The sequence below is a fragment of the Lolium rigidum genome, chromosome 4 (assembly GCF_022539505.1).
Source record: "Lolium rigidum isolate FL_2022 chromosome 4, APGP_CSIRO_Lrig_0.1, whole genome shotgun sequence".
Classification (NCBI taxonomy): domain Eukaryota; kingdom Viridiplantae; phylum Streptophyta; class Magnoliopsida; order Poales; family Poaceae; genus Lolium; species Lolium rigidum.
This window is the reverse complement of record NC_061511.1, coordinates 237766552-237793701: the sequence shown is the minus strand read 5'-3', so window position 1 is coordinate 237793701 and position 27150 is coordinate 237766552. Positions and strand designations below refer to the sequence as shown.

General features: G+C 46.1%; 1 long non-coding RNA gene across 2 annotated transcripts; it reads left to right on the top strand.

Moving 5' to 3' along the window:
* The first annotated feature begins 16292 nt into the window (after positions 1 to 16292).
* On the top strand, positions 16293 to 21353 carry LOC124707336. Of its 2 annotated transcripts, none has more exons than XR_007004803.1 (6): positions 16293 to 16712; positions 17029 to 17204; positions 17420 to 17507; positions 17807 to 17855; positions 18320 to 18398; positions 18567 to 21353. It is a non-coding gene; the product is annotated as an uncharacterized LOC124707336 (long non-coding RNA). The 2 variants fall into 2 exon arrangements; XR_007004804.1 differs by having other exon boundaries at positions 18320 to 18442.
* The last annotated feature ends 5797 nt before the right edge of the window (positions 21354 to 27150 follow it).

The following is a 27150-nucleotide window of genomic DNA, read 5'->3' as shown; positions in this document are numbered from 1 at the left end:
CACACGCAAAAGAAAACCCTAGGCTCCCACCCCTGTTCCCCCTCCTCCGCCGCCGCCAGAGGTCCCGCCGGGCAAAGCCCGGGCGGTGACGGCGGCGGCGGGGCCTCTCCCTCGCGCGGCACTTCATCTTTGCAAAATATTTATCAGAAATATCATTCTTACGAGTATCATTGAGGGCTGAACGAAGTTGTTGAACCCGAGACTTGGAAGAAGAGGAGACGTGATCGTTGATGGTGGCCCATGCCTCAGCGGATGTCTCCATACCAACGACGTGAACAAGCACATCGGGGGACAGAGCATTGAGGATCCACCGCAACACCTGCCGATCGCAAGAGATCCATGCACCATACTCCGGGTTTGGGATTGTAACTTTCTTTTTGTTGATGTCTTCGGTCTCTAGGAGTTTCTCTGGCGGCTTCTCCGAACCCTCGACGAGGCCCAGGACATGAGCACCGCGAAGAGCGGGGATCACCAGCCTTCCAGATGAGGGCATTGTCACACGTGAGGAGTTGAGATGGGGCTGATCCGAGCGCGGCAGCAAGGGTGGTGATCGATGCAGATATTGACGATGAGATGGCGGTCTTGGACGCGGCGGCGGCTAGGAAGCGGCGGCGGCGTGGGTCTTGATCTCGGCGGCGGCACAAGGGTGTGCGGCGGCAGAGGAGGCTTGATCGTGGTGTTGGCTTGTTTGTTTTGATCTATGCGGCGGCGACAAGGAGATCTTTAGGCAGCGGCAGAAGGTTTTGGTTTTGGTCGCGAACTTGATCTTGAGCTTGCTAGGCGGCGACAGGGAGCGGCGGCGGTAGAGGGCGGCGGCGGCTGACTGTGGCGGCGTCGAGGTTTAGGGTTTTGGTTCGGCGGCTAGAGTCAGGAAGAGACCCGCTCTGATACCATGTGGAAGTTCGTGGAACGATGCGTACCCTTTCGGACCATCGGTTTCATGTTATATAGATAGGGAAAAACCCCTATGTGGCACGTACATGGTTTGTACGTGTACGGTCGGAGTACTACTCCGTACACCGTACACGTACCTATTACATACTCTAACACGTACAACATGATACAGTCTGTTTTAGCATCTCAGTTCAGACAAAGCACCACCTGCCGCTGGCCTCGCCACAAACAGGCAGGCTTGCATCATGCAACATCCGTGGTCGATGTTGCAACATCATTGGCGATTTCACCCTCTTCGGAGAGCAACGTTTCTCATGAAAACAAAATCTTCAACTGCAGTCGTCACCACAACAGTCGGTGCCACAGCTTCAGCCTGATTCGGTCCAGAAATTCACAGGACCTCTTCAGAGTTCCAGCTTGTTTACATATTCAGGGACCCTTACTAACATACCCAAGGATATATGTAGCACGTTTATGGTGTTGATAGAACCATGTCCTTAAATATGTAAACAAGCTAGAACGCAAAAATTGAACTGTAATTTTCAAAATAAATTAGAAGTGGGATATTGGCAGGTCCGGCCTGACACCTTAGTTTATAAACCTTAAACTTGGTCAACACTCTCCCCTATGCCAATGGGTTGTTCGGTTCAGAACACAATGCAAGTAACTTCAGCAGAAGCATGTCTCTATTCAGAGCAAGTGATGGAACTCCTCTCTTCCATGTATGAACATTGTGCAATCAGCACTGGAATTGAGTAGTGTATATTTGACTAGATATTGTGAAAACGTGGAGTTCAGAATGTATGAAATAAACTGAGTGATGCTCCACTGGAACATCAAAACAAGAACATCGAGAAGCTATCTTCTTTATTCTTTAATATAGCTAACACCAACCATTTCCTATCTATTCCTAAAATATTAAGTGTGATTTTGCATGGACCACAAATAGCTTGAACTGAATATCAGAAGAGTTTGGAATAATAGACTTAGAAACCCTTACAGACACTAGAACAAGTCGAAAACTTACGCCGAAATAGGAAACGAGAAAGGCGAGAATAACTCGCTCCACAATCGCCAAACCCATTCTTCAACACCTACAAGCAAAGGGATCGGCCAAATCCAAATCATCGACATGCATGATACCTGAAACATCATGGTGATAGCCTGTTGTAAAGGAGAGCCGAGCACCTCTAGATGCCCTATTTTCCATCTTGAGCATCTCATGTTGTTTCTCAAAAAAGTCCCCGTTGTAATCGCAGGATTCGACCTCAAGTATCATTGACTCTAGCATTCTCGCGTTCTGCACGAAGAATGTCGCAAAGTGAGCTTGTAACCGGGTTCCATGGTAACATCTCAGCACTATTGTCTTCAAACGGAAGTCAAGAGATGTGAGAAGATCCCAGTTTTTACGATGCCATGGATTTCCATCCCATGGCATACTTTTCTGAAAAGAGGCATAGACAAGGAAAATCAACCAATCTAGGACTACAAGCAAATCAAAAGAGCTACTCATCAGTGAACACTAAATACTCTATGAACTGTCAATGAATCATCACCTCCTCCGCATACAACTTTTCCAAGCATGGAAAGCATCTCATCAAGTCAATAACCATATCTTGATCAAAAAATAGCATATGGATTGATAAGATCTTCACGGTACGCACCACCGTTGCCAAGCTATCGATACGCAATCCCTTCATCAAAACATGGAACCCAATATTAAAACAAAAGCAAGTACAAATATGAAACTCTCAGCACACAACAATGCAGCTTATGAGATGCTTTGTGAAAAAGGCAATAAGCACAACAAACATATCTACCTGGATAACCGTGGAACCAAACACGATTTTGGAGTCCGTATACTTTTCAGGAATACAGCCCAATGTCTCGAGTTTAGGCGCGGAGATAACCAAGATTTGCATTTGCATATTCATTTCAAGATAGAGCAGCCTTTCAAGCATCGGAGCATCCTCGATGATGAGTTGCTCTGAGCTAGAACGAATGCCAATGGTTCTAAGGGTAGCAGAGTTAATCCGGTGACAACGGATGCTCGAAATAGTACTAAGCAGCAAACACTCCAGGCCAGGACAACCCGAGATGATCTTGTGCAGTGAGACCTCCGAGATTTTGACACACACGAGTGCAAGCTTCCGGAGGTGGGGAAAGCGAAGCGTTTCGACCGTGTCGTCCACGAGGTAGCAGTTGCCGATGGTTGCAGCGCGGAGAGTGGACGAGAACCGGAAGATGGACGCCGGCGGCGGTCGCAGCGCCTCTATAACCAGCTCCGGATCGCAGTGTTTCGCGCAGCAGAAGTAGAACTCCAGCTCCTGGAGGTTGTCGAGGGCGTGGGACCGGAGCCAGGCGTCCACGTCCACGGCATCGGCTCGGCCCTGGAGGTGGCGCGCGGGGAGGCAGAGGCGGCGCTGACCAGGGCACATCGCGACGGCAACATGTTGTTGGAGGCGGGGAGGCCGGAGAAATCGAGGTTGAGAGGGGCGGCTCGCCAGAGGTGGCGCCACCGCGACGCGAGGATTTGCGTGCGGGTGCCTTCCATAATGGTGAGGAGAGAGATGATCTCACCGAGGACGTGGTCGGGGAGGCGGCTGATATGGTCCAGCGATTCTTCTTCATCTTCCTCCGCTCCGGGCGCCGGCTCTTGGCTCCTCTCCGCGGCCGCGGGTTCCAGATTTGTCGCTTGTCCAGTCGCCACCACCGGAAGCGGCGCATTGTCCGGTGCAGCTAGCTGCTCCCTCTTGGCACTAGGACCGGCCGATTCCATCTCCATTGCTACCGCTCCCGCTCTGCGCTGTGGGCAATAGAACATGGAGTGACGCTGCTGGAGCCAGCTCCTTCACTAAAGTCAACGAGAGAAAGGCTGACTTTGCTTCACCAACCGGTAACCTCCCCTAAGGCATGTGCTTAATGTGGTGCCCAACCAATCAAAAAGTGTGCCAGGCAAAAGTTCGCTGTTGAATTTCTACTAGTCTCGTGTCCAAAATATGTTGCTCCTGTTCAAAATATGTTGCATATAAGATTTGATAAAGTTTAATTATCTATATCGATAAAAATATAAACATAGACAATAAAATAATAATATTTTTAGAATTGCTATGAAATATATTTTCATACTATATGCATTTGACATTGAATATCTTCATATTATTATCTATATTTTTAGTTAAAGTTTGCACAGTTTAACTTGCATGAAAAATTATGCATAATATAGGAGGGAGTATGTGTAGAACCGCATCATCCTTTTTGAGAGAACGTGTGTGGTTTATTAATCATCGAAACATAGAGTCGGTACAAATTGTCTTTCAAATACACTCTGGAGACACACCACGACACAGAGACTTACAAATTAGCTGAGACGATCGAGCTAAAAAGTGCGCAACAAAGTTCTGCACACGATTAACAAACATAACCTTACAATTATTAAAACTAGCATAAAGTTTCTTGATATCTTGAATGACTGGACCACATGTATGTGGCACCCAACAAAAATAAAAGAAGATATTTTACTTGTTGCATGTCCCGTGTGAACAGACTATTTCGATATGAACTGAACCAAATTGTTGATCCGTTTTTTATGTCAAAGCTTACAATGCGATGTTGTGCTATGTATGGAACTGAATCCAAAGCCACTATAGTTCGCTTTGCTGCAACATAGTGCATGGTCTAAGAAGATAATTTTTTTTCGATAAAACATATTTATTAATATCGTGGAGATATCAATTACACCTAGCCTCTGCAATAACACATTACCCTAGCGGCACTACGGATGTACATAGCCCGAAAAAGAAAGAAGTATTACAAAAAGAAAAAGTTTTGCTAGATCAATCTATTCCTTGAAACAACGGCACTAACATCAAGACATCACTAGAAGACCAGCATCTCCAAAAGCGACATTTTTAAGAGGGAAACAATGCATAAGCGCCGTCGTCGTCCGATCATAGATCTTAGGTTTTCACCCCGAAAAAAATCCTCACTCTCAACTTCAACAAGGATATTGCCAGGCATAACCAATTAAGGTCAAACCTTGCATTTTCATCCTGAGAGGTAAGACTTTGAACTTCTCTTGTGTAGTCGCTCCCACTTGCATACCCTGCTTCAAGTCACGAATCACCAAGCCAATTCGTCATCACCACCCAGACTCGAACCACCATAGCTATCCTCAGATCTCGACTTTCATGTCATTCTCCGCCAGAATAATGGAACAAAAACATGCTCCATGATATTAACGGCCAGCAGAGCTTCGAAGCGCTTCCTCTTAAACAAAACTGCTAGAGAAAAAACACGGGTGCGCGCGACCGAATCTCACCCGATCCAGACATGTCATCCATTTGGAGTTCGCCGGCGGAGCCTTCCGGAACACGACAGTCCAGCCAGATCGTTGAAGACACGCAACCATCGGATCAACATCTTCACGCAAATTGGAACCCTAGGACATCCACCTTTATGCGGCCGGACCAGCAGCCCCCTGGCCGCCGGTCGGCTTCCGGCGAACGGAAGGAGCGGTCCAACCCCTACATGCCCAGATCGAGCCCTAAGGATCGCCCCAGATCGGCCCACGCACAGATGGATCGGGGCAGGCGCCTCCGTTAGGGTCGCACCACCGCCGACCCACCTTCTCGAACGCCGCATCTGCCTCATTTGTGCCTCGCTGCCGCACACGGCGAGCGCCACCGCCCCGCCGCCATGACTCCAACTGCGCCACCCAGAAGGACCCCCCGCGCGAAGGGAAATTGACAGGCCACGCCATCCCTGCCCGCCGTCGTCGATAGCCAGGATTGGCCGCCACCGCCGGCAGCAGCCCTCGCGCACGAGCGGCCCTAAATTTTCAAACAAAAATATATACTCCCCCTCCCTCTGTTTCTAAAATAACTTTCTCAATTTTTTCAGATATTAAAGTGTATAAATGCATTATATCTATATCTATATCTATATATTCAAATAAAATATACAAGTCATCTTCAACGTCTACCCATTTTGGAGATCAAATGTGTTTGTTTTCATTAATTTAGGTCCGATCGCGGATACAAGTTCAGTTGTGCCCTTGTACGTTTGGGTCAAGGAAGACTCAACGGTCAAAAGTACAATTTTCTTCAAAATATTTGATATATAATAAAACATATTTTACGTAGGTAAAATGATAAAACTTTAACAAAAATATAATAAGTCCTAACTAACTAGGGTTTGCATACAACTTTTCCAAGCACGGCACTAGAGGAGGTGGTTGTAGCGCTGAAAATACCACTAGACCATCTTGCAGACCCTCTAACGGCTTCAATCATCAACAATCAAACGAGAGGGTGCCTGCCTGGAAAGTCCAGATTATTCGTGGTTATCTATTGATTTCCCCCCTCTGCAACATGATTAAAAAAATGGCCACTCCCATCGATAATGTTGGAATGATTCCTCGGAAATCCAATCCACTATCCGGAGGAACAGATTAAATTGTAAGAATGAGGCCAGCCCAGCAAAACGCAGACGGAGGCCCATTCGGGAGTAAGGCAAAGAAGGCAGGCACAGGCGCTGCTTGGGCCAGAAGTAGGCACATCTGAGAAAAAACCAGAAAATTACCCAAGTTTAGGTAGAAAAGGCCTCATTTTCGTGCCATTTTCGTCGTGTCTTAGCGGATTCCTTTGGTTTTTCCGGTTCAGCCCAAATAGGAACGAATTAGGCCGATTTAGCCCGGTTTGCCTAGTATGAGGCCATAGTTTGGCACGGTTTTTCGTTCCGTCTAGTGGGAGGCTAGTTTGAGGCTGCTACCAGGCCTCTTTCGATGAAACTGACGTGTAACCCTGGACATCCCCGGTTTAGGTGGTTTCGAACAGTTTATCGAAACCAGCTAAACGTCAGCTGTTTTGGGCAGTTTGGTTTTGACGGGAAGGGGTCGCTGTTGCCGCCAATAACCGTTTGCCGCCACAGGTTCACGTCCCTATACACGCACGATACCATCCTGAAGTTCACATTGTTCGTGTCGAAGCTCGCGAGCCAATTAGCAGACATGGCGTCGCCTCGTGCAATGTTACTGGTGTCGGGGACGACTGACGAGGATCTCAGATGACACGCGCCCGTGCACCACACGTGCGTTTGAGAACTGGACGCCAATGGCTATGCGGTGGACTGCGCCGGCCGGCCGCCGGCGCGCAGAAGGTCCTGCCGCGGAGAAGAGACGATAAAAGCTGATGAGGCGGCTGATGTAGAGGCTGTCGTCCGTTTAGTAGAGAAGCTGCTGCACGCGGCATCTTCGGAGAAGAGAGTAAAGGAGCTATATGTAAGCCGCCATGCTCGCCGTGGCCCCGGGCGCTGCTGAAACGGCCACACGATTTTGGCCGGTCTAAGACCAAACTGTGAACGGCTGAACTGCCGTGATGCTGTCGACAACGGTGTTGTTGGAATCCTCCTTGTGCTTGCTTTGCATTTTGAGAACTCGGTCCAACAATACAGTTAAACTCATAGACATGTCCCGGCGGCCGACGGCACTGTCGGGAGGATGACAGGAACTACACTACGGCTAGCATATTCGTACCCAGATAATAAATACTGATGTATGGATAATGCTATGTATTTATGCACGTGGGGGTGTCATGTCATGCACAGCGCTCCAGGTTTTGTCTCCCTTCCATGGCCTCCGTGAGATAAAAAAAAAGGTGAACTTGTCACGTTGTACTGCTAGTATGTATACTTCCACTTGACTCAATACAGAAAGTGGTGATGCTAGTGGAATGCATGGTAGCATTGATAAACCTGCCTCTAATCCTCGTCATGACGTGCCGGCGCCGCGCCTGCACGCTCCGACGGCCCTTCCCCTCGCCTCTCCCCGTGCGCCTCCTCTCCCTGCCGTCCCCACCGGAGGCGCTACAGGGCAAAGCCCTAGTGGTGTGGCGGCGATGAAATTCCTCGTCCGCGACTCGCCTCGATGCGCACTTCCGTTGGTGGTGGCGACCGTACCGTCCAGGTCGACGGTGTGCTGTGGCATGGTGGCGGCCGGAGGACTTCGACGACCTTAGCGTAGACGTCAACGGATGGTGGTGGTGCATGGCTCTACTCCGCGACGTCCCCGACATCGGTTCACGAAGGAAATCTTGGGCTACTCTTGTGATGCGAGGACTCCAGGAGTAATTGCCCTGAGCATGGTGGCAACCTCCTCCCCAGAGCATGGTGGCAACCTCCTCCCCAGAGGTGGTCAGCTGGTTGGTCTCAATGTCGAGTTGGGGATGCGCGGATACCAGTGAAAATCTAGCCCCATGAATCCAGTCAAGGCGGGCGATCGCAACGTTCACACGTCGCTACCTTGTTGAAGGCATCGCCATTGTAGCCCATGTCTACCCACTCGTACTGCTCCGGGGGAAACCCTAGATCTGGATCTCCTGGATCAAACGATGGCGACACTTTCAGTGTTGTTAACCCTCTTGGGGCATCGTTTTTGGAGCATGTGCTAGATGGAGGAAGCAAGAGGTGGATCGGTGTTTCATCTTTAGCGTCGATGACGTTAGTCCCGGCGGCATGGTGCAACGGGGTCCTAGAGGTGGATGTGTGAAGACGAGCGCAGGACCGGCGCAGGGCGGTGGAGCTGTCTGGCGACATGGTGGTGTCGACGACATGTGTGGCGATGATCCTCGCTCCAATCTTCACTCTAGAGGTGGCTTGGCGAAAGATGACTATGTCGACTACCAGAGCGTGTGCACAAGGATCTATCTCTGAGTGGGCCATGGAGCCGGTTATGGCTGAGGCCGGGACACAAGGCTCTATTTGTTTTTCTCCTTCGTTGTGTTGGTTGGTGGTGCTTTGGCACCTATAGGTTGGCGGCTTCAGTTTGCATGACCATTGTAAGGCTTCTTGTAGCCTCTGTTGAATAAAATGATAAAGAAAGGCCGGATGCATTTATTCGATGCAGAAGCTGGATTAGTACCCTATTTAGAAAAAAATAAAGCATTGTCCATGAAACGATGCGTTTGTTCACATCTGTTCAAGGTCACAGAAAACCCTACACTCAACTAATGAAATGAAAGAATTTCAAAAAAAAAAACTAATGAAATGAAAGTGTATTACCAGCCTTAGCCTAGGGTGTGTCACCAGCCGTTGAATTTAGTGCAAAAAGTTAGGATTTGATGCACCTTCCCATATGCCTATATGCCTCGCGTCGTTATCCTATGCACTCCATGACTCTTCTCATCGACGCGCTTCCTTGAGACCTCATTTATCTCACGTGGAAGGACGACACCTATCATTTGATGCACCTTCCTCGGAGCTAGCGCGCCCTATCGGGATTCCGCGGTTTAACACGTCAAGACGTTTCATTTGCACTGGCTTGGATTCGCACCCCGGGCCCATGGAAAATCTTCCGGGCCCAAAATAGGATGTCTCGACCTTCGAAATTGACCCGCAAGTTCAAAACTGCATAAAAAGTGGCTGAATTTCTCTCTCCTGGTTTTCAAGCCTATTTAGGCCCTCACGAGTACGTTGCATCACGTCGTTTCACACACAATCATTCTACGCATCACTTATGATTTCAAGTGATTCTCACATTGCCACTGAAGTTACCAACTTTACGAATTGGCGGAATGAGAGCACGCGCCTCGCCTCCCCGCTTCCTCCTTGGGGACCTTATTTAGTGCATATGGGGAAGGCGAGTACCTATCATTTTAGGCGCCTTTCTCACGGTGCGCGTTGTATGCTGGTGCGCTAGGGTGGCTACCCGACATGATTTTGTACACCTTATTCGAGTCTCCAGAGCGCTACTACCACAAGCTCGGAATTCCACGCGCTGCGACGGTGACGTGGGGCATGCTAGTGGGGCTATACGATTTAACTTAAGGTTCCGCTGGCTTCGCTCCCAAAATTTGGCAAATACGTACTCGCTGGGCTTCACGCCCTATTTTGTGGTCTAGCATTTCATGTGTCACTTGCGTTTTTGGCGAGGCAGTATATTTTGCTTAAAAGGTCCGATTTGGGCATGTGAAAAGACGTTGGAATCAGCGCAAAAAGTTAGGATTTCTGCGATCCCCAAACTAGCGATTTTCGGGATTTTCGCAATATAACATGTCACGGGAATTTATTAGCATTAGTGTACGACCCTCTGAAATTGACCTGCGAGTTTGAATCGACCAAAAAGTGTCCGGATTTTTTCGTTCCGGAATCTCTAGGCTTAATAGGGTTCGATTTATAGGTCACAACCTGCAGCTCCACACGCCGTGTACTTGGCTCTTTTGATGCACTACTGATGATTTCAGTTCCTCGCGTCATTATCCTATGCACTTCATGACCCGTCTCATCGACGCACTTCCTCCGAGACCTCATTTAGCTCACGTGGAAGGGCGCTAACTATCATTTGATGCACCTTCCTTGGAGCTAGCGCGCCCTTGGCAAATGCACGAAGGTGGCTACTCATCGTGATTATGCGCACCTCTTTCAAGTCGTGGCACGCTATAGCATCATGAACGGAGTTCCACTTGTCACCTTGGCGCTGATGTGGTATGGCAGAGTTGCTGGTAGTCCCACGTGCATTCCATACTCTTCCCAACCAAAATTGTGGAGGTTGCAGCAATGCGGTGTTTTGGGGGCTTTTCCCGCCAAAATGAGTGCCTCGATAGCTTTCCCTGAATCCTCGGACTTACGATTTTCTAAATTTCTGCTAATAAACACATAAGGCTGCTCATAGTGGGTAGTAACTTAGATGTGGTTTCATGCAATGTGTCATTAATTATGCTATAGGCTCATATTGCTTTGGGATGTGTGATGTTATGGTAACATAGCTAGTTACCACCTCATTCTCTTTCTTCTTTTATTGTTATGCCATGTCATCAAAATGTCTTGAGATGTGTGATGTTACCACCTATGTTACCCCCACTATGAGCAGTCTAACGTGACTTTATTACCACAAGTAATACTTCCGACCCTGGATTGCCTGAAAAACTTTTCGGGCCCATCACGTCGTTCCACACACCCTCCCGTCTCATCATTCTACTCATCACCTATGATTTCATGTGCCTCTCACGTTGCCACTGAAGTTATCAACTTCACGAATTGGTGGCGTGAAGCACGCACCACCTCGCCACCTTCCTCTGGGACCTTATGTACTGCATTGGTAACAAGTGCCTATTATATTTTCCGCGCCTTCCCCCCGATGCACATCCTTTGCTAGACCACAAAGGTGGCTACCCGATGAGATTGTGTGTGCCTTTTTCTAGTCGTTGGAGCCCTACTACCTCATGCACAAAGTTCCAAGCATAACCTCGGTGTCGCGGGGCCAAGCTACTTGGGCTATACGGGTTCTCCGAAGGTTCTGCATTCTTGGCACCCCAAATTTGGGAGGCTACACCGACACATAGGCTTTTCCCACCAAAAATCAGTGTCTTGGCCTTTTCCCGCCGAAATTTTGGCTCATGTATATATATGCAATGGGTCTTCGTTCCTTAATTTGTGGTCCAACATTTCAATTGTCACTTGAATTTTTGGCTAGGTCATCGAGCTTTGATTTTGGGTGTTTCACCAGCCGTTGGAATCAGCGCAAAAAGTTAGAATTTCACCTGATCCCCGTGCTAGCGATGTTAGAATTTGCGCGATTTAACACGTTGATAGGTTTCATTTGCAATGGGTTGGATTCGCATCGCCGGTAAAAAAAAGTAGATGTGCTGAACATTGGAACACTTAGATTTCATTAGAAAATGCATGAAGGTGGCTACATTCCGTGATTATGCGCGCCTCTTTCAAGTCGCAGCAGGCTACTGCCTCATGTACACCTGGGCATTTCTCGGGCCGGGCCGGATTTCGGGCCGGACCCGAAAAAGCCCGAACTGAAATTCCTAGGCCCGAGCCCGGCCCGGCCCGACCTTCGGGCTTGCAAATTAGGCCCGAACCCGGCCCGAACTACCAAAAGCCCGGCCTGGCCCGACAAGCCCGGACCGAACTAGGCTTAAACTGTGTTTTATGCAAGCCCGAGCCCGGCCTGGCCCGACGTTTAGGCTCGAAAATCAGGCCCTAACCCGGTCCGATGTGCAAGCCCGACCCGGCCCGGCCCGGGATTTTCGGGCCGGGCCATCCGGGCCGGGCTGCCCATGCCTAGCTGCTCATGCGTGGAGTTCCACGCATCACCTCAGTGCCGGTGTGGCATACGTGCCAGAGTTGTGGGTTGTCCCACGAGCATTCCACGCTCTTCCCGACCAAAATTGGGTAGGCTATAGCGAAGCGGGGCTTTGGGGGCTTTTCCCGCCCAAATGAGGATAGCTTTCCTACCAAAAATTATGCACTTCTGTACCCGTTAGGAGTCCCAACTCCACGATTTGGCTATACCATTTCATGTCTCATTTGCAATTTGGGAAGGCGAGTAGATGTTGCATGCGAGCTCCAAATTTGGGCGTGTGACTAGCCGTTGGAATCAACGCGAAATACGGAATTACGATTTTTGAGATTTCCGCTAATTAACACAGTGCGGGACTTTACTAGCACTAGTAATACTTCCAACTATCGGACTCTCTGAAAAACATTTCGGGCCCATCGCGTTGTTCCATGCGCCCTCCCGTCCCATCATTTACGTGTCACCTATGATTTCATGTGCCTCTCATGTTGCCACCGATGTTATCAACTTCACGAATTTGCGGCGTGAAGCAGACACCTCCTCGCCACCGTGCTTCCTCGGGGACCTTATGTAGTGCATTGGTAAGGCGGGCACCTATAATTTCACGCGTCTTACTCCCGACGCAAATCATTTTCTAAACCACAAAGATGGCTACCCGATGTGATTATGTGTGCCCTTTTCTAGTCGTTGGAGCGCTACTACCTCATGCACGAAGTTCCAAGAACAACCTCGGTGCCGCGGGGGCAAGCTAGATGGGTTATACAGGTTCTCCGAAGATTCCGGCACCCAAAATTTGGGAGGCTATGGCAACAAGGAGGCTTTTCTCGCCAAAAATCAGGGTCCTCACTTTTTCCGCCCAAATTTGAGTACATGTGTATGCGTTGGGATTTTGCGCCCTACTTTGTGGTCCAACATTTCATGTGGCACTGGCGTTTTTGGCGAGGTTGTATCTATTGCATACTAGCTCCAATATGGGTTTGTCACCAGCCGTTGTAATCAGCATAAAAAGGTACGATTCCGCCCCATTCCCGTACTAGCGATTATCCGGATTTCCACTGTTCAACATGTTGAGAGGTTTCATTTGCACTGGGTTGGATTCGCACCCCCAGGCAAAAGGTAGAGGTGCTAACATTCGAACACCTAGATTTCACTAGAAAAAAAGTAGAGGTGCTGACATTTAAAGTAGAGGTATAGGTTTTGGTTTCAGCAATTTCCGCCCATGTTTCAATTTTGCATTTCTCCTGACTAGATTTCAGTTTTGGCAGTTTCTCGCTTATATTTCAATTTTCATGACAAGCTTTCACTTTTGAAATTTTACCGCCCATATTTCAGTTTCTGTGGTTTTCCGCCCATATATATTTCAGTATCCGTGGTTTTCCGCCCATATTTCGGATTCCCAAACTAGATTCCAGTTTCATTGGTTTTCTACCTAGATTTCAGTTTAAGCAGTTTTCCCACACAAAATTTCAGTTTCTAATATTGAATGCCCAGATTTTTGTTCGGGTAGCTTAATTCCTGCTCAGATTATAATTCAAACACACGGACATGTGCAATAGGAGGACCACATGGCTGGAATATGGTTAATTTGCTTCTACACTCGCACTAGAAGTTCCTTCCGGTATATGCTCGTGCAGCAAATCCTCGTTACTGGTAGGGAACAAAAGTGATCGGTTGGGTTAAATAAATTCGGGCTAGTGTAAAAGTTAGTACTTATTTTGCTATTTTTTTGCAAAAAACTACCGGATCTGAGGCGTGTTAATGTTACAAATTGCACTGATACCCGTTTACAAGCTGTTTGACAGCGGTGAGCCCGTTCGTAAGGATGAGTTGGCACTACACGTGGAGGGGATCGAAGATGGACGTGGGGCCCACCTGTGAGCCTCCAATTTTCTTTACCTTCTCCCTCTCTCTCTCCAACGAGATCCGGCCGGCCAGCTCCTTACTCCTCCGCCACCAGCTAGGCGTGTCAACGCGTGTCATGCGCGGGCCGGCCAATGGGGGCGCGCCGCGCCACTAGCAACGCACTTTCAATCGGCCAGCTCCTTACTCCTCCGCCACTAGCTAGACGTGTCAATGCGTGCCAGGCGCGGGCCGGCCGACGGGGGCGCGCCACGCCACTAGCAACACGCCGCGCCGATGAGGGACAGATTTTCCGCCATCGACGGTCAGCGACCACGGGGCTCTCCTCTCCTCCATCCGTCGCTCTGGCAACGGGAGGACGGGGTAGCCCCTCGGCTTCGCTAGGGCCTGTAGATAGGAATAGGAGTAGCTTTCCCAGGGGCACCGTGGTGGTGGTGGAGGCGACGTTGAGGGGGACTTGCCTACATCACGGCGTTGCGTGCTCCTATGCCGACCAGTAGTCCTGGAGGTCTGTACAAGAGTGTGTCGTCCGGGGTCATATTCTTCGAGGACGACGACATCGGCTTTCGCATATGGATGGTTGGTTTGGAGCGGGATTCAGCTGACGGCAGCGGGAAGCTCTTTTGTGCATCCTCGACAGCGTTGATGGAAGGCACAGGAGCTGGGTTCTGAGGAGCTCCAGGGTGTCCCCCTGCCGACATGCCCCATGGCAAGTCCCGCCGGCGGCGGGCCACTTTTGAGGCTCTTAAAGCAGAGGCGTTGCGATTGGGCTTCTCGGAGCTGGGCGTTTGGCAACTGTCATTTTCGCCCTCTACGGCGGTGTGCTTCGGTGGCGGCGGAGATCGGGATCGGCAGCCGATGGTGATGGTGTGCACACACACCCAGAAGGAATTCATTGTAATTTTTTTCTTGTTGCTTTGTGCATTTTCTTGAGACACCTTTACATCTGGATCTTTTCTACTACTAGTATGTAACCGCGTGTATATGCATGTGTTACTAGTACTACCTCCGTTTCAAGGAATAAGACGCACGCGTATTCTAGGACGAACTTTGACCATAAAAATTGAGCAACAAAATCTTAATTATATTATATGTATATAGTACCGTTCGATTCATATTGAAAAGTACTTTTTAATGATACTAATTTCATACAAACAATTTTTATCTATTTGAAGTAATTCTTGGTCAAACAAAAAGCTCGCAAAACGAGGGCGCCTTATTCCTTGAAACGGAGGTAGTAGTTTATTAGCTCGTCCAATGACGGAGCATGCAAGTCAATTACGAACTAGTACTAGCTAGGTATTTGTACATACTACCTCCGTCCCAAGGAATAAGGCGCACGCAAGACGAACTTTGACCATCAAAATTGAGCAATAAAATTTTAATTATATTATATGTAATTAGTATCGTTAGATTCGTATTGAAAAGTACTTTCTAATGATATTAATTTCATACGAACAATTTTTATGTATTTAAAGTAATTTTTGATCAAACAAAAAACACGTAAAATGATGACGCCTTATTCCTTAAACCGGAGATAGCATAACCATTTAGATGAGCTGACTGATACTACTATAATCCATCGAGACGATGGTTGTCCGACACACATATACATGGAAGGAAGACGGAGAAGGCAAGCACGAGTGTTATATATATCGGTCTATGAAAACATGGAGCTGACTATATATGTTCAAATCGGTTTATGAAAGCGACCTCATTGAACCACGTGGATGTGCTACTATCTCACGGTATGATTGCTGCACCCCCATGGAGCTCTCACAGCGCTTTGGATTTTCGGCCGTCCGATCGAGCTGACGTGGCGCGATCTCGGCCGTCGTTCCGTCCAGGGCGCTGAGGCCCTCCCACAGACCCACTTTTTATCCATGGGTCACAGAAAAGCCCTATCGGCCCGACTTCTCTCGTCTCGTCGCCCCGCACGCTGTGCTCCTCGCCAATCCCCTCGATTCGCTCCTCCTCCAATCCCCTCCTCCGGTCGCGCCGCCCGCCGCCTCCTCCGGTCGCGCCGCCCGCCGCCTCTCCCTTCTCCTCCCGCCGCGCCGCGCTGCGCCGTGCGAGCTGGCTATGGCGCCGCCATCCTTCAGGCCTCCTCCGTTCGCGTTGCTCGCCGCCTCTCCCTTCTCCTCCCGTCGCGCCGCGCTGCGCCGTGCGAGCTGGCTATGGCGCCGCCATCCTTCACGCCCCAGTCCTCTGGCTTGTGTTGCTCCACGCGAGGCCTCCTCGGCAAAGGAGGCCGGGATCCAGAACTCCGGCTCGTCCTGCCCCGCGCGAGAAGCAGCAGCAAAGCGGGGAGAGGCTCGGCCAGAGGCATACCCCGGCGGCTAGCGGGTCTCCTCCACATGCCGGGCGTCTCGCCGGGCGAGCAGCAGAAGGACACCATGGGGCGAGCGCTTGCTGAGCGGGAGCTCCGTGGTGAGCAACGGTCGCTGCATCTGGTCCCCGGCGCGGCTGCATCGACGGGTGAAACCGTAGCACGGCGCTTCAGGGAAGTCGCCTCCATCTCCCCCCAATCACGTCTCCATCTCTCCTCCTATCTCTGCCTCCATCTCTCCCCCAATCCGTGCTTCTAGCTCCGGATCTTCCTCCTTTGCCGGTCTTCCCACTAGCTGGAGCAGGGAGAGTTAGAGGGAACCAGGGCGCCATAGATGAGGAGGTGGAGCTCGACGTGGAGGAACTCGCGGGGAAACTGCAGGCAAGGATCAGCTTCCATCCCCATCCTCTCGGCTGGCGGCTGGTGGCCGTCCTGGCTCTTCTTCTCCATCATGACACCTCGTCCCGTATGGGGACAGAAGGACGGCATCGACGGAGTCGTTCATATCGCCATCGCCAAACGCTAGGGTGAAACCTAAGACCTAAGGTGAGCGTCCTCTCATACCTCCCTCTCACTGCCCCTTCTCCTACTCTAATTTGGTATAACCTCTCTCTGTTATGTGAATTGGATGTGCGTGTTGTTAACTGCTAAATAGATCAACGTTTCTGGGAACATGTATGTACTAGATTTATCAGCAGTTCCTGGGAACATATATGTGCTAGATATTTTTTTTTTGGAACTCACGCATTAGATATACCTTCCTGCAGACAGATTCATCATTTGCGTACAAATAGATCAGGTTTCCTACTAGCGCTTCTGAAATAATTTTTAGTATTGAATCACTGCTCCAAATTTTGTACAGATATGTTGAGATGGACGAGGTCGCGGAGCCAAGGAGAGGTGTTGCGGACTCACCGCGAGCTTGCAGGTGGACAAGGCAGAAGATGTCGAAGTTCTGGAAGTGGTTGACGTTGCAGCCACGGGTATTGCGGTGATCAGCAACAGGGCATCTCACCACATCTAGATAACAATCTCCAGGTAAGCTCAGTCCATTCGACTCCAATTTGTCTACTCGGTTCTTCTACAGTATGACCTGTAGATTCCTACACCAATGACTAGGAAGATGTTGTCTACAATTGCCCTGTTTTTCTACTACGTTTGGTCCTGATCAGAACATATGTTGTTCCTCTCCTTGTTTCTCTTTTCATGGTAAGAACCATACTTAGCTTGGCTTTGTGGCTTCATGACTGTAGGACATTGTATGAATGGAAGAATGTGCAGAACAGTGACAACTCATTCTTCTCTTACCTATATATGTGAGGGAAGCATCGGCAAAATCATGTAAGTTTTTTCTTCCTCTACTTGAATCTTCTATCTTTTTGTTGTACTCTAATAATGGAGTTGGTACACGTGCAGTATTAATTTTCTATCATAGAAGTTGCCAACAATTGATTTTTTTATTTGGCATTTTATTTCCTTATTTAGGTTTATCCAAAAGTGTACATTGATCCTGTATAGGCAATTTACTTGGCATTTTATTTTCCATCATAGAAGTTGCCAACAATCGCACCTTTTATTCTAACTATATGACAGTGTACCATTGATCATGTATAGGTAATTTAACATTTACCTAATCACAGGAGGAGTGTAGAAGATTGTTGTTGCACCACAGAAGGATGAGGATCCAAGGTATACCGCCCGCTCATTTGCTTATAATGCATTTCCTGACCATCGTTGTGTCAGCCAGAGCATTAATCACGGTAAAGGTTGAGTAACAATTTTGGTATATGTTGATTATATATAGTTGCAGTATGAGCTCTGAATCCCATGACACAGAGCCCGCATGATTTCGGTCAGAGGCCAGTCTATGGGTGGGGCTTTATTCTCCGTTCTCGAATTAATTATATGATTCTCTCTACTGGTTTGTAAATTTTAGGGACTCCTAATGTATCTATTGCGATGCAATATGTGTGCAAAGCCCTTTTCAGCATTTCCTAGGATGTGAAGGTATATATGTTTCCATCCCAATATTTGTCGCACACAAATTTCTCAATTTTCATGTGTACATCGAATCACATTGTATCAGTCTTTTATCAGACATTTTATTCTAATTGAACTAAACTATATGATAGTGTACCATTGATCCTGTATAGGCAATTTAACATTTACCTAATCACAAGAGGAGTGTAGACTGCTGTTGCCCCAAAGAAGGATGAGGATGTTGTAACCAAGGTATACCGCCTGCTTTCCAATGACAGATCGCTTACATGAGTAAGGTATTTGAAAACAATGTTAGCTGAACAATTTTGGTGCTTTTACCTCGGAGATAAACAATGACTGTAACTGTGACATATATTTGATCTGAAGCTTCTCATGGTTAATATTTTGAGGTTCTTGCAGGTGCAGATTGATCTGAATCAAGAAGTAACTGTTCATGGGTGAAGGGTGGGAATGATAAGATGGTATGTATCGTTTCTTCGAAGTTGCCTTAAATTACAGGGATTAAATCACGTGGTTAATAGTTATATATATGAATGACATACCCTGTTTTATCCTTGATAGAGATTTGTTAGCTTTGGAGATGGGAATTGTTTTTAACCAAATCTTAAAACTAGAGAGCTGACAAAAAATATCTTTTATTTATTTTGTATTTCTTATGACCCTTTTCTCTTTACTATAATTTAGGATGGCATTTGGATATTTTTTTTCTGCAGTGCCATTTATTTTCTCCTACTTCTCTTACCTTCACTTTCGGTTTTCTATTTTGTTCAATGAGAAAACACGCCAGGTCTTACCAGCTAATTAGCTCATCTAAGATATTGGTCAAGTAAATGGGAGGATGCTAAAGAAAAAATTTATTTTCTGGGCAATTTGTGTGTTCACTTATTCGCTTAGCCCTGGCCTTTGCTCTGTTCATACAATGTAGATGATTATAACAACTGGTCAACTGAGATAGGATGGACAACTATTTTAACCATCCGTTTGGTTAATAAAGTAGTTTCCTTTAAGGTTCGACTAGCACATTCGCAGCCTGGACATGGTCTTACATTCCATTCAATTGATCCTCCTAATCCTGGGCAATTTATCTAAAGATTGTATAATGTATTCTATTACAGTGATTAACTTGGAGGGTATTTATTGTTGGCGTTGCATATATGTGAACTTTTCCTCTTACTATGTGTTAGCCTGCATTCCCTTGCTGTCGGAGAAATATTTAGGTTCTTTTATTCAAAATCACTGGTTCATGTTGTTATCACTTCTTTCAGACCGTGTGAGCTGATCCCTTTTCCTTTATATCCACAAATTATTTACTTGTCTACAATTTTAGGTGTCCAGTTATTAATCCATGTTGAGATAAGAAAATTTATCCAGTGTTTCTTGGTATACCATATCAGATAACTAATAGAGTATTGTAGATATTGTACATCCTATGATTTTTATTTGTATGTTTGTCAGTTATAATGATGGAAAATCAGTATGAGGCACTTGGTATATTTTTAATCTATTGACGTTTCAGTTTTTCAGTTATACAGTGAACTCATATAAGGTTCTTAGAAGAGAGGGTGTGGGAAGAAGAAGAGGCGATCTCCAGCGACGCGTTGCGCCGCATCTACGTCCTCCCCCGAACAACCAGGGCAAACAAGCGAGGTGTACAAGAGATGAGCTTCCGCTGCAAGTTTTTCTTTTCCTCCAACCATTTATTTTCTCTTTGCCGTCCAAAGCCTCGCACGGCAACGGCTTCTTTTCCCGTAGTGTGTATTTCTGTTCAAACTGCATCTGGTCCCAAAATTCCCCTCTGTTTGTTTTGTATGATAGATTTTGTAGCCAGGCTCAGATCCGCTAGACTGTTCCAATGGATGAGGTATGTCACCATTTTTCTTACTTTCCATCACAATCTTAATAATGAATAAATCCGTCCTACTATTGATTAAATAGGATTAGAAATGTAGTAGACCATGCTACTATCTTGAGACCAGCGAGCTGAGACCAGCGAGCTGCAAGCAGTAGCTTCAGTTTGTGGCTATGATAGTGGTGCACAGTGTGAGCTTATTATATTACATGCTAATTTAGCTAACTTCCTTGCATACTGTTCAATTTGATCTAAGACAGCTCATGGTACTCCCGCTCATTGCTTCTTACTAATCTGTATAGTTGGGTAAATTCATGTTTTAATTTTGTTCAATTTGAATGCATTAACCTATATTTAGATTTAATTGCGTTTCCCCGGTGAATGACAATCTGATAGATCTACTTTCTAGAATAATTTATGGTGCATGTTGTTAGAAGCAGAAACAAAGAAACAACACCTTCTCTGGGCCCTCTATACTCTTGTGTAAATGGAGAAGTCTTGCATATCTGGTTCTCTGTCTAAGTTTCAGTATCCTTGCTTGTGATGACATACAGTCTTCTAGAAGCATGAAATTGCACTTTTTAGGTATGTGTTTTCTTTGTTGCTTTTGCCTTCCTGACCCGTAACAACTTGATGAGCTCTCCTCTGTATTCTTTCGTGCAAATCTTTGCAAGAGCAAGTTGATTTTCCATGACACCATCCTCTTGCACAGTTTGATCCATTTTAAATATGCTTTGTCACTGCTCCTCTGTACAACGTCCTCCAGTTCCTAAAATTAGCTTTGCGGCTTACTCATCTTTTTGGATTTACTTGGATTTTAAATATTTTTGAATTCAGAGTGTATCTGAACCCGCAAGAAATATGCCCATGCTTTTGAACCAGCAAGATGTTATTAGTGTTGCTTTTGCACCTGAAGCTTGCTCTGTAATCTGTAGTAATAAGGCATTGCCAAATTTAGCACTGCTTTTACTGTAGAGTTTTTCTTAACCTGGCTATCAAGTTTCAGTGTGTTTCTGTAAGTAACAATTATCAGTAGTAGTACCACTGTGTAAGTCACCATATTCTGTTGTAGGATTAGTGTTCTTAGACCGTCATTTTATCCATGCATCGGATCTTGGCTTTAAGCGGTTTCGGTCACAGAGTACTCGAAGCCAAGATCCGATGCGGATATTTGTGGTGGCCTGAAGATCCCCGTTGCAAGAAAAACCACGTCCTGTGGAAGTAAAGAATCCGATCAAATCACTGTTTCAATTCTTTTAGTAGCCTTTCATAGTTTTAAGAAACTCTTCCAGTTGGAAAAGCAAATGTTAAGTAAATGAACTGGGACAGTTTTCTATAGCAAAATTATGGGACCAAGTGCCAGATTTTACAGTACAGGTCAACCAATTTAATAAGTATGCAGCTCAAAACTTCATAACTGTTGCTTCTGTATCTTCTGTCATCCTTCATTGTGCATGCTAGATATTCTCTTTTGTTATTTTTATCAGACGGTTCTGTTGTATTGTGCATGCCAGATTATTTGTTATGTATGCCCGAGGTGATGAGAAAAAAAATCCAAGTAGGATGCATGGGAAATGAATTTATTGTGTGCTTTGTTGTCTACATACTAATTCGTTTATTTCTGAAATTTAGCTCTGTTTTGTGACCTGTCCATGCATGGTATCATCGATAATATATGAGTAAACTCCAAGGAAAATATGTTTGTGCTGGATTGTTTTGAAGCTCATGTTTCTGTTAATTTTGTGAACATTCAGACTTTTGTCTGATGTTATATCTGAATGTGTTTATTTCATAAGGTCTTGCTATTTTCTGAAATCATTTGTCAGATTTGAAGTCAGTGGTCTAATTTCATATATGTTTATTGAAGAGAGACAAGTAAACAGAGCCAAGGAGAGATGCCACCGATTCACACGTGTTGGAGCATTTCTCGGATGGCTTGACTATGAAGTCCACATTGTAGTGATTTTCCCTTCATGTATTATTGAAAATTGACCTTAGTGAATTGTAGCTTTGCAGATGTGCTTACCAAATCTGTAACAGGTAATGAATTTTACTTGGCATATGGATTCTGCTTATAGTAAGTATTCTCCTCATGATTTTCTTAGTATTTGACATGAAGTTCATGTTGAAAGAACTAAAGTGGTGCTTTTAAATCCCTTCAAAAGGTGGTGATTTTAAAGCATAAGCTTTAATTTTCATCTGATGCACTCAAACTGTGTTTGGTTCTCTACATAGTTGTCAAAGCATATGAGGGGTGTGGTTATATATATAAGAAATTGATAGCATAGTTTATAGTTTTTTGCTTCTATTGTTTGTTCTTTTTATTTGAGGTAATCTCTCCCTTTCCTCTCCTTGTTTGTCATGCTAGGTCTCCTAGGTCAGAGCCACGGTGCAGGAGCTCAGGTTGTGGAGCGATGATATAGTGATGAGAAGATGTGCCCAGCAGCTAGCTATAGTGGAGAATTGATTCGTTCGATCCCCTCACCCCTGGCCTTCTACAGAGAAGGTGAGAATGTTCTGTTTAACACCTCTGCGCTACCAACGGAGTGTTCTCCTGTGTACCTCTATGTTTGTGATAAAGTCAAAGAACTATGAAACAGCAGGGGATTCTTCATGTGTAAAAGCTGTCATATATGTTGACCTGGTGACAAATACAATCATCATATGCTTCCTATGGACTTTGTCAATAAGCATTTGCTACTCCGTTCGTGATTCCGTTTGTTTCCGTTTGATTTATCAAAGCTATTATCATTTCCTTGCCTGATTTTATCATCGAATATAAAATGTAAATCAGAACGAATTTCACGGGACCGTGCGCCAAGGCGCACATCTAAATCTAGTACTGTTGGTGGCGCCGGCACCATGGCCACTTCCGTTGGGTTGCGCTGTCAGTGCCAGTCGACGGTAAAGCTGTATGTGATGGTGTGGCGGCAGGAGAGCGATTGTGGTGGTCGACAGAAAACATGGTTGAAACCATGGTTGCGCACACATTTTTCATCGACGTCCCTCCCCTCTAGCTACAGATACAAGTGGGTCACTAAAACGGTACTATTTTCCCTTTTTAGTCCAACAGAATGAACTAATTTTTCAATGACGTCATCAATATCGAAACCTTAGTTCACTGGTTTGTGAAAAGAGGATAGGGGCACCTTAATCCTAACCCACTTGCGTCTCTACTCCGCTCGTACTAGTATATGCTAGTTAGTCATTTCTTTGACTCGGAAATAAATGAGTTGCTGGTAGTTAGTTAAACAACGTGTCTAGGTGAATTGAGATTTTTGTATGTTTTGACCAAAACGATGTACCGCCTGCCTCCTGGTGATATGCATGCTCTTTTCCATGCTGGTCTTGGCTACTAGCTAGCTAGTTGATCCAATCTAGTACTCCTATATTCTAAAAAATAATGTGCATATGTGTCTAAATTTAGATATATATAAAGACTAAATAGTGTATAGATATATCTAAATTTAGACAATTTGTGACATCCTTTTTGAAACAGGTGAGTACTATTACTACTAGTACACGTCTTGCTAATCTTGATAGTAGTACATGGGAGAAAAATTTGTGTTTGATCCATAGCGCTGCTGGGACTTGGTCCGTCGCTAACTATTTTTGTGGGTAGCTGTCACTAGTAGAAAAACCCCCCTTTTGTACCGGTTCGAAAGGGCCTTTAGTACCGGTTTTGGAACCGGTACTAAAGATCCGGTACTAAAGGCCTCCCACCTTTAGTACCGGTTCCTTACGAACCGGTACTAAAGGTGCCCGCGGGGCTGGAGATCTTTTTTTTATTTTTATTTTCACAAAAATACTATTTCGTTTAATTTTTTTTATCCATTTTTTGCACTCCCTTTTTTTTCACAATTTCTAATATTTCCGTTAGTCTCTAACTACACTTAATCTCTAGTCAATTACTTACCCTTGGTCAAACTTCCCGGTCGGTCACCCATCCTCACACTACTCCAACACTAGCACGCTTAACTTCCGGGTTCCTTTCCGTTCCACTTCCAAGTGCTTCGCGCGCATGTTGTTGATAGTACTATCATATCAATCCTATTAACATGTTGGTCAATGTCACACTTCTTTATTATTTGTATTGCAAATAATGTTTTTAATAAACAAAAGTAATGATGTAATAATAATGTTGAATAAATAAAATTAACTTTTTAATTTTTATTATTTTTATTATTTTTTAAATTTTTAATATTTTTTTTGCCAAACCTTAAACCTGAAAATTTGAAAATCTTATAATTTGCTAAAAGTAATAGTAATATTCTGGGATTCAAAAAATCTTATAATTATTAATTTTAATTTATAAAAAATAAAAAAAAATTCTAAATTTTTGGAAAAAACCTAAAATATTCCTGCCTTCATATTTTCATTTGGAATTTTGAGAATCTAAAAATTAGCTAGCCGGGTAAACCCGGGTGAATTCGGATGTAATTTTTTCCCATGATGATTTTGATATATTATAATTTTTTTCCGACGTCGTATGCAAAAGTTAATGCGGTTTTACCATTTTTCAAACTTTTTTTACAAAAAAAGTCAAAATTCGAATTTCTTATTTTCACCGAATAGTAGATTGCATAACATACAAGAATCTGAAAATATTTTATTTTTTGAATTTTCTATCATTTTCATTTGTATTTTATAAAGCAAAAAAGGCTATCCACGGGGGGGTGTGGAGGTGCGTGGGGAGCGGGAAAAACCTTTAGTACCGGTTCGTGACACGAACCGGTACTAAAGGTTTTTCCGGCTGACGCAAACCCTTTAGTACCGGTTCGTGACACGAACCGGTACTAAAGGTCCTTACGAACCGGTACTAAAGGTCTGGCAGTGCAACCGGTACTAATGCACCCTTTAGTACCGGTTTGTAAGGAAACCGGTACTAAAGGGTTGGACGAAAGGCCCTTTTTCTACTAGTGTGTGTACTGACCAGATAGCTCTAATAGTACTACACACTAGCTTTCCCGTCGAAACCAGCTAGCCCACTTGAAACAATAAGTCATCCAACAAACCAACTTCAGCCCAAGCCTCCCGTCCCCTTTTCTCCACCTCCGCTGCCTGCATAGATCCTAGCCAACTTCGGCGACCACCTAACGGATCGACCTCCTCCTCCCCCTCTCTCTATTCACTACATGAATCTGGCGGAATGCCGATGGCCGTCCGTCATCGGCGTAGCACGGCCTGGCCCTCGGTGTACGCTACGTCGACGGGGGCCCTCGGCGTAGCCCCTCGGGCAAGGATGGCCTCGGGAGAGCCCACGTGGCCCTCGGCGTAGAGGCTGCCGTCGGCGTAGACGGAGAGGGCCGACGGCTGGCCCCACCCGTCGGCGTACTAGCCCTCGGCGTACGCTACGCCGGGGCGGGAGAAATGTGCGTCAGCTATGCCGATGGTGGCCCTCAGCATATGCTTGACGTCATCAAGGTTCCGTCAGGGCACGGCCGCGGGGCGATGGGCCGGGGGGGGGCACCCTCAACCTATGACGAGGGCTACGGGTACGCCGAGGGACACCCTCGGCATAGCATGTCATGTGCCGAGGGGATATGTACGCCGAGGGGCGCGTCGAGCGGTTGGGCTGGCCGGGCAGTACGCCGACAACCCTGACATTTGGCCGTCGGCGTACGACACCGACGTACGCCATTCCTGTAGTGATTCCACTCGGTGGAACCTTCACATCGCACGCCCCAACGCAAACCCTAGCCGGCTTACAGAGGAGCTGCATGCCGGAGGTCCATATGGCGACGGTGGTGGCCGGCTGCAGTGCCCTTGGCAGATGTGCTAATTAACCAGAGACGCGCTAATAAAGTTACGGAGATAGAGCTGATATTAGTTAAAATATTAGTGTAACTATTCCTTAGCCAAGTACTTTTTGAGCGGGATTGGACGTCCTTTTTGGAGAAGAAAATGGAGTTGGTTGTTCCCATCGTCGGAGACTGATTTTCCGGCGGCGCATGCGTACACATTAATTTAGGGATCCAACATCGACGGATGCGTGTCACCAACACCAGACAATAAGTATAAACACGATGGTTTCATGTGAGCGAAATAATTGATGGAAGGTTTTGTGTTGTCTGGTGATCTTTTTATCGCTGCAGAATCGATGGAAGGGTCTCTCGCGTGCGTGCATGCATGTGGAGCCTGGCTGCACCTGACGCTAGCTAGCTTGTTTGCAGTTTCTATTTTCCTTGGATCGGAAGCCCATTAATTCCAATCAAAGATCAAATTGGAAGTCTGTGCGCGACCAAGGTAGGAAGTCAAAGGGAAACCCCATGCATCTCGTCGTGGTTGGATTTTGTTGACATCGCCGTATGTGCATCTCGGTCTCGGCAGGTATATATCTTGTTTTCATCTGAGAATCCCCAAAAAAAAAGAGAGATCGGACACAGCGCACATGCAAATTTCTCAACGCTCTTTTGTGATTTAGATTGATATTTTCATCTACTAGTGAATTCCGGCAAAATAAATAAAAAGAATTGGAAATTTTGGACAAATCTTGTGATGCGGAGTGGTCTAGCTCTTGATAGATCTAGCCGTGTATATATATACAGTGCACATAAAAGAAAATCTCAACTTTGTCTAAATTTCGGTATGTTTAGACCCGTTTTAGTACGTAGATACATTGAAATTTCAACAAAATCGAGATATCATTTTATGAACAGAGGTGACGAGGTGGTACTACTATAATTTTAATTTAAACATGTATGCATGGTCAGGGGCGGACCTACCATCCCTGTTGCCCGGGCGGCTGCCAGGGCTTCCGGCCGGCCGACAAGCCGTATATTATACGTATTTGATACGTATTTGACACTATTTAACACTATTTGACACTGTTTGCCCAGGCTTCAAAATAATCTTGGGTCCGCTTATGTGCATGGTGTCTCCATCTTGAAAACAAAAATGGACCAAACGATGTGATCGCAACTTCTTATTAACTAGTAGCATGCATATTTCTTCGCTATTTGTTTGGATTCCTTGCCGTTTTGCTTATTAGCTTTATCTATCAAGTGGAGTAGTACTATTGCTCCCTTCATAGTTCCTACTAGCTAGTACTACTATGTAGCTAGCTGTTCTCCGGCGAGCTTCTCCGGTGGGAGTTAATTTGCTTCTGATAGCATGGTGGACGGGGTCATGTTC